The 12,950-nt window shown below is 40.2% G+C and overlaps 1 protein-coding gene across 26 annotated transcripts in view; it reads left to right on the top strand.

Moving 5' to 3' along the window:
• The window catches only part of LOC308188017 (uncharacterized protein), a 625,739-nt gene that overhangs the window by 50,771 nt on the left and 562,018 nt on the right, over nt 1-12,950 (top strand). For 3 of the 26 annotated variants that reach the window (XR_013945093.1, XR_013945094.1, XR_013945095.1), the window contains one exon: nt 6,943-6,957. The exons of 21 other annotated variants lie outside the window; for them this stretch is intronic. The gene's annotated coding sequence lies outside the window, so the exon portion shown is untranslated. Of the gene's footprint in view, nt 1-3,607; nt 4,171-6,942; nt 6,958-12,950 lie in introns of those variants that run through there. 2 more of the 26 variants (XR_013945096.1, XR_013945097.1) reach the window with 2 other exon arrangements.

Below are 12,950 nucleotides of genomic sequence, written 5' to 3'. Positions count from 1 at the left end.
TGTGTGATGCATGTGGTGGTATGTGATGAGGCAGGTGCTGCTGACTTCTGGGGACGGAGCTGGTTAGTGGATGTCTTTGAGGATGGGGCTCTGCTAGGTGAAAACATACTCTGAGGTGCTACCTCTCTTAAAACCCTTTGCAGTAGCTTCTGGTCAGCACGTCAGCCCAGCAATTACAGTGGCAAATGGAGCCAGAAACTACTTCAAGAAGTCTGGTCAGAGAGGACTGGGACAGTATTGCATTCTGCCTTGCTCTTGGTATATAACATTCAACTGGTCTGTATATGTTCCAGTGTTTTAATAAGCCTTTTACCATTCCTTTAGGAAAAAGGAGTGCACTGTGGCTACTCTGGAATTGTGAAAGTTGTGGAGAAAAAGGCCCAAGGCCAAGGGATTTGAACTACCCATACCTGATGTTCTCCAATGAATTCGCTTTATTTTTTGTCTCTGAAGCTTTTCCTGTGTCAGCTCCATTCAGAACAGTATGGTTATTTCAGTCTGTACAAACAAGATGCTGCAAGCAGAATTTTATTCTGCATTTTTGTTCTGAGTGGTAATGTATGGCTTTCTTCTAGCTTGTTGCTCAGGATTGTAGCATCCAAGGTGGTTTCTCCTTAAGGGATGGAGTGAAACAATTAGGAGGTATATGTTTGGGTCCTTATTCCTGCTCCCTTAAGGATGCAGCAGAAAGGCAGGCTTAACAGATTTCACTTGTTATTTGGAACACTTTTCCCTGTCACTTCTAATACTGTGCTTCACACATAGCTAAGGGCCTAATGTTGCTGACGCAACTCTACTTGTTTAATTTTATCCAACTGACTGTGCCACTTAGTGTGCTTAGTCATCTGCTAAAATCCTTTTGTTAAGACTGAGAACCAAAGACAACATGGAGTATTTGATCCCACCTACTTAAGGCATCCTTTGCTTTTATGTTTAGCTTGCTGCTGCAAAAATAATTCAATATTTATTCAGTAGTTAAGGATCAGAGATCTCCTTCTTATGGTTAGATGATCTGTAGAGGATGCTCCTTGGAAGGGGAAATGTTCTGTTCTCTAGAACCACTGTCAGGAGAGAGGCTGAATACCATTGTGGGGCATTGTTGCTCTGAGAGGTTAGATTTATTTACTTTTGCTGAAAGGAACTGCGGTCAAACTCTTTGAATTCTGGTGTCTCTTGATGTCACAGAAGGCTTGTTGACTTTAGGTCATCTGTTAAACGCTGTGGTTCTTAAACATGGAGTGTTCTGCAGCTTGTGTCAGGTTTTGCATGATTTAAATGAATGTGTCAGATAATAGAATGAGCTGCAATGAGTGCAGTGGTGTATCACTATAAAATCAATGAGGAATGAATTGCAATCAGACTTCTAGGACTGACAAGTAAGGAGAATTTCCAATAAGGAAAATCCTATCCCACTTTCTGGGGTATGAGGTACCTTTTGCCTGGGGGTTTTACCCAGTTGATTTGAATGCTGGGTATTCTGATCAGCTCACCTGAGGGGTATGTTCCTGTGTAAATGAAGCCAGCTGAGAAAATCTTCAGTATATATAGCTCACCATATGTTTTCAGAAAATTCTCCTGGAATGAAGGTTCTTAAAAACAAGGATACTGAAAGGCTAGCATCTGTTTCTGTAGTAGACCTAGACTGAGATTAGATGAGAGACAATAAATGGTAGAGATGAGGGAGGGAGACAATATAATTAAATGACCTTTGCTTTTCTCCTCAAACAGTCATACAACCACACACTGTAAAGAAGCACTCTGTTAGAATCACCAGTTTCTTGATGCAGTATGACTTTGATTTCCATTAGGCTAAACATTTACTGCAAGGGTGGGTAAACCCCAGGCTGAACTTCAGGTTGAAATCTAGTTTTTGTACCATTGAGAATCTCAGACAAATTAATCTGTTTAAGAATGATGCTAGTAGAAAAAAAAATCTTCAGCTTAATTCTCTAGTATGGTCAGGCCTTGAAGAAGGGACTTGATATTTAAAAGAAGGTGACTTTTGTTAGTGTTCTGCCTCTGCCATCCTATGAAACTCTACTGAAGTGTAGCTTGGCAAGAAGCTTGTGGAAAATCACAGCTTTTCTGTGACCTGTCAAAATGTTATAGTTGTTGGATAATATTTTTAAGTGTTCTGTGTGCTGTTTATAACCTCCATCCTTTCACCGCTTCCATGCGGGATGATGCTCTCCAGTAACAACATCCTGGTCTCCCATGCAATCACTGAAAAGAAGGGCATCATAACTTTAATTTTTCATGTGAGTTTGTGTACGAGCAGGGTATTGGTATCTGAAGGTGGGCTGATCTTGTCTCAGAAGAATCAGGCACACCCCAGTGTGCAGAGGAACTAGCAGTGAGCATCCTTTTTCATAATAAGTTAAATAGGTGTAGAGCCAAGCCTCACTGTTCTTCTAGCAAAAGCAGCAATTGAAGCTACTGCACGTCTTTTTGGTCCTGTGCAAGAAAGATGGGATTGAATTTCAGGTCTTCCACGGTTTAACTCTGACATCAGACTGATATTATGAAATCATTCTGGCCAGCATTAAATCTTCCCTGTTGGCATTTGGTTAGTATCTTGGATAATTTATGGAAGCTCACTGATGCTCATTTTAGGAATGAGGATAGGAATTGTATACTCTCCAGAGGTAGTAAAATTAGGCACCTGTGTGCCAAGTGGAAGAGTGTAGATGCTCTTCCTTTGGAGAGGGTGGAAAAGGGGGAGGGAACCAGGCCTCAAGGTCCTCACAAGAGAAAGTTCAGCTGATCATCCAACAGGGTGCTAAAGCACCCTGCTTTTGTTGCTTGTAGGCCATGGAGTCTGAACTCTCTTATTTCAGAAAAGAAGCCTCATTTTAAGAGTTAACATTTGGAGGTGGGGAAAAATAGGGAACCAGAAGGGAGATCAGTGTTGTACTCTAACTCATTTTTGATTTTAAGGCAGCTGCTGACATTCTGCCCTGCTTAGTAACTTCACAGAAAACTTAAAAGCCTGTACAAATATCTAAAGAAGCAGGTGAGAGATCCCAGACTTTCTTCTGAAAGGGTTACAGAACACAGCAGACATCCCAAACAATTGTAACTAATGCTTCCTCTAGGCACTGAAGATCAGAAGTTTCGAATGCAAGATGTGACTAAAACTTGAAGGGAGTTGGAGCATGATATTAGGCTGAAGCATGGGGAAACAGGATCTTTCCCTAGAGATGCTGGAGTGAAGGTAGAACCTGTTCAGACTGTGGGGTTGGTTTGAGGGAATGGATTTCTCTTGAGTAGTGTGGGAGTCTGGGTCTGTGCTATATTATTTAGAGTCCTGAGAATGCTAAAAATGCCCCATAATATGCTCCAGGTATTTTTGTCAAGATTCAGAAGTACATGACAAAAATACCCTTAGTGCAAAAGTACAAATGAATATTTCAAGGAAAATGACAGTAAAATGAATTTAGAGTTGAGAGTTCATATTAATAATGCAGGCTGATCTACAGCACCTTCATTTTTCATCTGTAAAATGGGGATAATGATGCTGACCTGTTTTGTAAATGAGCCCTGAGATCTTCTGATGAAAAGTATCACCAACAGAAGTAGTGGGTGATGGTAGAAATTTGCGTTACAGGTGTGGTGTAGTTGTCTCAAGCCAGAATTTTAGAAGTACCAGGAAATCCAGAACAGAAGTTAAAGAAACACAGCTATTTTAAACTGTGGAACCATTCTCACAAGGTATATGAACACTTCTGCTGAGGAGTTGATGCCATATGGTAACCATGCCATTACAAAATATGTATTTTGCTTTTTATATTCGTGGATCAAACTGATCTTTTTAAAGAAACGTGAATTTTCTTGAGTTGGCTCCTTCTGCTGTCTGTCACTGTCACTTGATTTCCCCATCATAGACTGTTTCTCACCACCTTCCTCTTTCACTGCTTCCTGTGACCATTTGGCCAGTGATACAATACTGTTGTGCTAACATGTTCTTTCTGCTGTCTTTGGTTCATGTTCCCAGTCCGTCTCCATCTTCTTTTGGGGTTCTGGCCATCTCAATCCTCTACTATCAACTCTGCCCAAACTTTTTATGCAGGCTCTGGTACCCTGACAGAGTCCCTTTGTCCTAGTTTCTTTGCATACAGATCCTGGTTCTGTCTGCTGTCATACACATCTGCATTGAACTCCCACACCCATCCTTTGCCTCCACACACAACCCTCTATGCTAACTTTCTTGCCCTTCTTCTCATGTGTTAAGATCTGTCTTTTTTTCTTGATGTTTGCCCCTTCAAGTTTTGCAACAGCAACCACAAAGAAAAATCTATGCAAATCTCAACCAAATGAATAACGATTAGAAGGATATCACTTAAAAATAAAGAAAGCTAGGTTCCCTGGGTATAATCACTTATCTAGGAAAAGACATTTTACTTCACCTTACTAATGTGTTTTATTGACCTTGCTTATATTTAACAGACAAAACCAACCACCTTGACTTCTTATCTTAGCTGTACATATTTAATTTTGTGTGCAGCATATTCCTTTAGACTCTAAGACAAACAGGTGAATAAGCCTTAAAAAGATCAGTGTAGAAAGGCAAAGTGTGAAGCTGTGGCAGCAAGACCATGCAAGATGATGAAATAAATGCAGTGGGTCTGTATTCACATACTTTTTTAGGCATTCTCCAAGGCCTCTTTTTTGTCCTTGCTTCTGATGTGTAGCATGACTATAAAGGAAGTAAATAAAACATCTTTTTCTCCACTATGTTTTGGTTGTTAACTTTGGACTGCTAAAACTTCTGGTGTTAGAGGAGGTGTCAGAAATTTTGAGTTTGATTCTTTGTGTCTGAGGCTGGAATAGGACTTGACCCTACACTAAACAAAAGATGGGGTTGGTTGAAAATTCAGCTAATAATGGAAAACTACTTTCCACTTTAGCTATGTAGCAGTCACTCTGTAATAATAAATCTTAAGGTTTCTCCCTTCTCAGTGTTGTAAACGTTTGCAGACTTTTTAGCAGAGGGGACACTTTTATAGAAGTAAGTCAATATGATTTCTATCTGATAGGCAAGTTCAGAAAAATGTTGAATGTAGCTTTTGTAACTTTGAATCTATGGGGGTTTGAGGAGTATGTGTACTCCCTGTTTTTTGACAATGCTATTTGACAGATTAAGAAATAAATGCTCAAGTAATCTTGCATCTGAAAACAAAGATGGAAATAAAGCAGATGTCATTCTGCAAATGTGAAGTAAAAAGGTTTTTGTGTTTGCCAGCACGCACAGTTGAGAATAATTTCAGTGCATCAGGAAATGAGCTTTAAATTATTCTAAAGTGGTTGATAAGTGGGAGAAACAGTTAAATTTATTAAAGCTTTTTTGGTAAATAATTGATATAATGTTGCAGTAAGAGTACATTTATATATTATAAAATGATACATTATGTAAATAAATGCAGCACTTTTCTTTCTGCTTGATACCAGATTCCACATTCTAGCTAATAATTCTGAAGGATTTCAGTTTTTCTTCAAGAGCACAGGTATTTTAGCTGTGGAAAATTGGCAGGTGTTATTTAAATTACTTTCTCCATCTCCATACAGCTTTCAGCCTGATTTAGAAATGAAGTAATAAAATTAAAAAAAAAAAAAAATTACCCTTAGAGAAGGAGATAGGCCAGCCTGCTTACCATATGTGGCTGGAGGAAAACACTGGGAACGTGATGTTTTCCCCAGTGTCAATTAAATAATGTCCAGAGACCCATTGCTTTGGGTGATTTGCTGCTGTTGAACTCATACTTGTCTATGCCTAATCCAAATGCTGGTTTAAATATTGTATATTTGATTATCTGACTGTGGAGGGTAGAATATTTGTGCTTTATGAAGGTGATGATACTATTAATAGTAACACTTTCAGAGTTTCTTGAAGTCAGGTTTAAGGTAGAGCATCTCCTGAGAATTTTTATCTAGTTAACACAATAGTCTCATTTGACAGAGCATGTCTTGTGCCTCAGCAAGACTTCTGTAATAATTACAACTTAAGGATCTGTTCTTTTTGCTGTTAACTGATTGCAGAAATTTCTCCACTTTTACTGTCAGAACTGGAACTGAGTCTGTAACTTATTGTGTGCACTTTGTATACAGAAGCTTTTTTAAATGATTTAGGAAAGCTTTAGAAAATGTTGAACAAAGGTATGAAGTGTAAGCACACAAAACAGTTATGTTTTTGGCTAGGAAAGCAAAGCAGAGACTGCACTCTAATATTCATTAACTACTTCTCCATTTAACCCTTTATCAATGAGTTGCTGATGAAACCTTTTATTTAGAATAGGCCCTGAGCCTCCTTTCTGAGGGACAGAACCAGGAATGTTTTAGGGAAAACAATACCTCCTGACCAGGAAAAGGCTCAGCATCTAATGTAATGGAGGAGGCATTAAATTTCCATGATGCCATTCTTATAGGCCACTTTAAATGTCATCCCACTACCTATGGCCCTATGCATAATCCATGCAGAGAGAATTCATGCATAGCTTTTCTGATAACTAATTCTTTCATTTCTTTTTTCATTATTTTGCATGGCATTGGACTATCGCAGCATTACTTCATGATGTCTCCATTCTTTTAGATTTTGAACAACATTTTTTTTCACAATAGGGTCTAATTTGTCTGAGTAGGAGTACTAGCCGTGTCTAGTGAACTTACATGTCTGACTTCCATCTCTTCAATCTCCACATTCTTCATGATCTATATTTACTAAGTCCTTGTAGGTGGTGTGTGAATAATTAAACAGGTGATAATGGATAATGTCTCCCGTCACCCTATTTGTCATCAAGACATTGCGAGAAGCTGTGGAAGGGACATTAAGAAATTCATTTATTATGGCGATGCACTGGTGTCGTGGACAGCACTATGGTAGCTCTGAACTTACAGAATTGCTAGAAAACTAGAAATCAGATATTTTTACATCTCTACATTTTCCAGTGAGATGAGGAGTGTGCAATACGAGCCAGAGGTACAGCAAGGTTTGATGCTGTTATGCAGAGTGGATACAGAAGCACCTGCTCTTCCCTACTTCTTTCCTCCTCTTTCCTCTTTTGCCTTGCTGCCTGATACAAATTTGTCCTGTGGCTATAGTGGTATCAGCCCATAGAAACATCACTTGAAGTAAATGGATTTTCCGCTGGTGTTTCTCAGAACAAGTTTTTTCCTTTCTTCAGAGTTTTATGTAAGCCTGCCAGCATTAGTAAAAGAAGACAAATAGTTATACAACAATAGTATGGAAAAATTGCTGCAATTTTCCTAAATGCATCAAGATATTTGTTACAACCAGTTTAAATAAAAAAGATATGCAAGAAGAGACTGTAGAGTTTAAATATGGAGCAGAACTTGCTGTTCTATTTCCATCTTTTCCTCCAGTGACATCTGCTCACTTGTTTCATTTTCCTTCTGTTTTTTTCAAGGTACAAGCTCCTACCTTGAGGAGTACAACAGTCACAGTATAATTACACCAGTGTCTGCTCTGGTTAAATTGATCTAAAGAAAGAATGTAAATTGTGTTCATTGTATTGGTATCGCAGGTTAATTCTTCTCAGAGCTGTACCTTTGCTCAGCTGTGATGTGCCCAATTACCCCTTCCTGTCAGTCCTCCTCAACACCCACACCTACCAGCCTTGTCACATGGCAATATTTTGCACCCTCCTTTCCTTGCTTGTCTTTCTCTAACTGGGCGACTTGGATCCTTTCAGATAATCTGGGTGAAAGGCATTTAGGAGGAAAGCACTGCTCTCCTCCATGCTGGGAGGGAGAGGGGGGATGTGCTGAGGGATATGGCCAGATAGCTCTTGAATGTATCAGTGGCCCTTGCTAGGGGATGTGACCCATGGGAGTTCATGGCATGTGGCGTAGTGGGAGGGTACCCAGAATCATGGTGTTGGGGGTGGAAGAGCTCAGTAGAGGATGTAACAAATCCATCACTGGGCAGAAGAGGAGTGCCTGGTACTGCAAGTAATGAAAAAGGATGTAAAAGGAGCAAAGAACTGAGGTGTTACAAAGCACTTCCTCTGGAGTGTTCATTGAACCTTTTCCTCACTAATAAAGAAGGAATACAACCTTCTCACAGCACAGTACTTAAATTGAACCAGATAAAGGGTGACCCTTTTGGCCAGGTTTTTGTCTGGGGTTTCCAAATCCAGATACCACATTTAATCAAAGCCTTCTCTGAGCTCTGTCAGTGTTTTCCTCTTTGGTGTTGTTTTCTTTTCCCTCCTGCTTTCTCTGACACATTTCTCCCTGAGTCTGCGGTTTCAGTTGTGGTTTCATTCCTTCTGCTGTCTGACTACCTGGAGACTTTGAAGCGGGAGGCAGAGTTTTAGAGAGGAAGCAGTAAGTGCACACTGCCATGTCTGGTGTGCAAGAGGGGGGAGCGACCCCTGAGCATCAGCTCGCTGCCTGGGCTTGTGAAGAAAAGGCGAGAAGACAGAATTAATGAGGCAGGCTGTAAAAATAATGTTGCTTGTTTCCAGGAGCTGTGCCCCTCCGGTTCATATTGACAATTTGAGCATCCAGGTGGGGTGAGAGGGCTGTATTTGAAGGCATAGGGGGTGTTGAAACCATTAAAATGACTCTCCTGGCTTTGACTAGGAGGAACTCTTCCCCTTAAGCTGTTCTACCCTCAGTGTTGGATTTCAGTTTCTTCTTGCCAGCTGCTGGTATTTCTAGCCACTGTTTGGAATATCACAGTGAGTTTGGTTAGCATTTGGAAGGGGGTTGTCATGGGATATTCTTCATACAGGTTACTCTCTGTTGGTCAGGTACAATGCCCATCAGGTTTTATTCCATCTTAATTAACTGACACAATTTGGTTTCTTGGCGAAAGTTATTTTAATGTCTGATATTATGATATCACTCATAAGAAAGGAGCGGATAAGTATGCTGAAACTGTATGCAGCTAGAAAAAGATTTTTTGGAGAAATCACGTGTTGGACAGTATTGTGACAGGAATTTTATGGAAGGTTGGAAGAAAAAACACTTAGGAGTAACCCTGACAGTCTGTCCTCAGCCTGGAACCCTGGTAGAAGTCATGGGACACTTCTGTTTTTCTTCCCTGCTCTTTCCAGCTTGTTACTGAAAAATGTTTGCCATGTTGCTAGGTTTGCCAGAGTTGGAATTATGTTGGGGGAGAGAGTTATGCAGGCTATTCAGAAAGGGAAACCTAGTCATCTTGGGAGGGCAGGCCAGAGAGGCAGATACCCTGTCTCTAGCTCTGACAGCTGATTTCCAGCACAAGAGTTAAAGCAAGAGCTGTATGCCATAATACTTTTAACTTACTCTTTTTTCAAATTCTTTCTTCTCCTGTATTATCCAGAATTGGACTGAGTGCATTTCTCTGAGTCTTGTGTGTGAGGTGGGGTGGGGGGTGAATGCAAAGGGAGCAATCAGCAGAAAACAGGTTGCAGATGGGCTGGAAATAAGGAGGTAGGTCAGGCTGAGTGATGGGATGCCAAGGGTTTTGCTTCACAGTGCCTGGTGGTTTGTTACAGGCACTCTCTTCCCAGCTGGTGGTCTGAGCCTGTTTGCGCTCCTGATGCTTATCTGCGATAGCCCGCTCTGATCTAACTCTCTCCTACGTGGGAGAGACAGGCCGACAGGTAGATGTATGAGAGAGAACAGAGGAAACATGCCAAAGCGTAAACAGCAAGTGAGAGTGCAATTTATTCATTGTGGTACACAGCATAAGTGAAATGCTTGTATGAAATGACAAGCAGTAAAGACAGCAACAGTTGTGATCATTTTTTCTGGTGTGTATGTGGAAGCATCCTTAAGAATGGCTTAGGGAAGCTTTTCCTTGGAGTTTTCTATGTAATGGGGTAACATAATAAGGGAAGCAGGAAAAGTTTTGATGGAGGATATCCAGCTTTGGTTCTCTGATATCCTTTCCTATTTTAAAACTTAAAATATGGAAACTTAAAATATGGTTTTCCACCACCACTGTCTCTTACCGTATGAAAGATGTTCTGTATTCAGTTAATAGCATATAGTGTTTAATAGAATAACATTTCCCATCTCTCCCCTCTTTGCCCTTCTTCTGTGACTTTTTCTGAGAAGTGAGTTTACTGATCCATACATTTGTTGGGTGCTTCTCTGAGGACTGGATTGATCCAAGTTCAACTGAAGACATGTGGTGCCTTTTTTAAGGTCTCAAAAGTTGCAAGCATCAAATGTTGTAAAAATGTCCAAATGCTTGGTCTAGTCATCAATAGGTAGTGCCCTTTGCATTTTTGAGACCAGTTTTCTTACTAGTTACAGCATCAACTGCATCATATTTTTATTAGAGGTGCAACAAAGTCTGTGGGTACCCAGAGGTGGTAGGATGCTTAGTGCCCAGTTAGATTTCTTACCTTTTAAACTGGGCAGTTCGAATAGCTCTGTGCTTTACAGAGCTAATCTCAGGACCAAGAGAATGGCAAGATCTGTGACTGTTCTGTTCATAGTAGTTCACTTTGAGCAGTTTGCGTGTCATGGCAAGTCTTCACTGAGAGCCTCGTGAGTTCACAGATTCCAGCAGAAGTGGACCAGGCACTAACCTCCCCAGGATAATAACTGCAGGATGAAAAACAAAATTCTCTATTGGGGTCTATGACTTCTCCTTCAGAAGTGGATGAATATTAGCTGATACTTAGAGGGTGAAATTTAAGTCACTGATAAAATCTTACTTCAGTGGGACTGAATTGTTCCTCAGGGTTTTTATAGATGGTTATTAACTAAGTCACCCAACAGAGAGGTTGGTTTTTATCAATTCTAAAGAAACTTCTGCCCAAGCCACTGAGCTTACTAAGGACTACTTAAATAAGCTGTTTGTAGTTGCCACTGATTGTTTCCTGCTGTTTATTTAATGGACTAAATATTTTTATAAAGCCAGTTTCTGTTCACCTGTGACTAGCGTTAATGCATTTAGTAATTTTGCCTCACTTACTACTGTCCTGTAACTCTGAACAGAGTAACATATATTGTAGTCTTTCTAACTTCAGTGCACATTCACTTTTGCCTTCATCTTTTAGCAGGCTCCAACCAAACCATGTAACCCACATCTTGTCTTCCATTTTCCTTTTCCAGCAAGTTTGTAAATATTGGTAAAGATTTGCAACACAACACAAAAAAAAAAAGGCATTTTCCTTGCTGGCAATTCTTGTACTTTATTCTGTATTTCTAATTTTTCTTTACAGTTTGTACATAACTGTACAATAAAATATAGAAGGATAAGGAGGAACACTTAGAGGTTATTGAAGAAGGTTATTATTGAATAAGAAGGTTATTGCTGAAGCTATTTGATATTCTGTATAATTTGATCAGGATGAGCATATTCATTGCTCAGTTTTAGATGCTGCAAGTATCACTACTGGCGTCATGTATTAGCTCTCTTTATAGAAAAGATTGCATCTTCCCTCTCCAGGAAGCCAGAATTTCATGGACGTTTTGACTGTTTATACGATAATGCAGCAAATAAACTGGACAGTTACAGAAATAAACAAGGATTCATGGATATTTATGAATAAATCTATGCTATTTTAAATTGACCGACTCCAGTAGCTTGCATTTGGATATTGTTCCTTCCTGTATCATTTTTGACATAAAACACTTCAGTGAGTTGCTTAACACTGTCTTGTATCCTACTTAGGAAAATCTGAATAATGGAACAATGTTTCTAATTTAGCCAGTCTTCAAAACGTCTTGCATTAGAACTTTCATAGCAGTGTGAAGGGATGCCCATACAGCTATGGGGTAGACTCGATAGGAATCAGCTGCAAGCTGCTGGTCTCTAGTTCTGAATAAACTTGTTGTGTTTTGTTTTTCTTTCCTTTTGAATCAGGGGCTGCGGGAGTTCCCTGAGCCCCTTCAGGGAAAATATTCTCCTCTTTTCTCTTTGTGACACCGTTGTACTGAGGAACAGGTTGGCCATGTTAGCTTCCAGTTACCTAAATTTAGAATAAAATCTTAAATGCTTGCTGGAAAAAAAAGTGTCCAAACACACTGGTTACGTATCTCCCCTTCTTGCCCCTCTGTCCCCAACTTCATTTCAGATTACCAGCTCTATTCCTGTACTGTAGCTTTTGCATGAATCGTAAGAATAGTCCTCTCTGAATAAATAATTTTTCTGCCTTATACACAGACTCTGTATTTCCAAGTTAAAACTTTCTACATTCCTGCTCAGATGAACTGAAACTTCCTGACTGAACAACACTGACAGGCAGCTTTTAGAAGAGCTGGAGAAATACAGAATCACAGTATCATTAACGTTGGAAAAGACCTCCAAGACCATGTGGTCCAACCATCCCCCTACCACCACTGTCACCCACTAAACTATGTTCCTAAGTACCATATCCAACCTTTCCTTAAACACCACCAGGGATGGTGACTCCACTACCTCTATGGGCAAACCCATTCTAATGCCTAACTGCTCTTTCTGAGAAGAAATGTCTCCTAATTTCCAACCTAAACCTCCCCTGGCACAACTTGAGGCCATTCCCTCTAGTCATATCACTAGTTATCTGTGAGAAGAGGCTGACCCCCAGCTCCCCACACCTTCTTTTCTGGTAGTTGTAGAGAGCAATAAGGTCTCCCGTGGGCCTCCCTTTCTCCAGACTAAACAACGCGTGGAGGGCATGCCATCTATCTAGAAGGCGCACACACCCTAGAGCGTTTCTAGTCCAACAAGTGCATAATACTATAAAAATCTTTCTTGTGCCACGTGAGCCAGAACTCTGAATCAGTGTCTTGCTTTTACAGCGAAGAAAAAGCCTAAATGTGTGGTGTTTGAAGAAATCTGTGCTGGGCTAGGCCCTTGGGCTACCTTGCCCAGTGTAGTCAGGTCTGTTTTCAGAGGAATCTGGCACTAGAGTGTTCAGGGTCTTCAGATCTTCTCTTCACTGCTGCTTTCTTCCTTTTTTTCTCTCTTTAACGAAACCGCTCCCACTGATTGATATGTTTTTAAT

This window comes from Anser brachyrhynchus, assembly GCF_964034855.1.
Source record: "Anser brachyrhynchus genome assembly, chromosome: 1".
In the NCBI taxonomy this organism is placed as follows: Eukaryota; Metazoa; Chordata; class Aves; order Anseriformes; family Anatidae; genus Anser; species Anser brachyrhynchus.
Note: the sequence above shows the minus strand (reverse complement) of the source record. Positions and strands in the feature narration are given on the sequence as shown.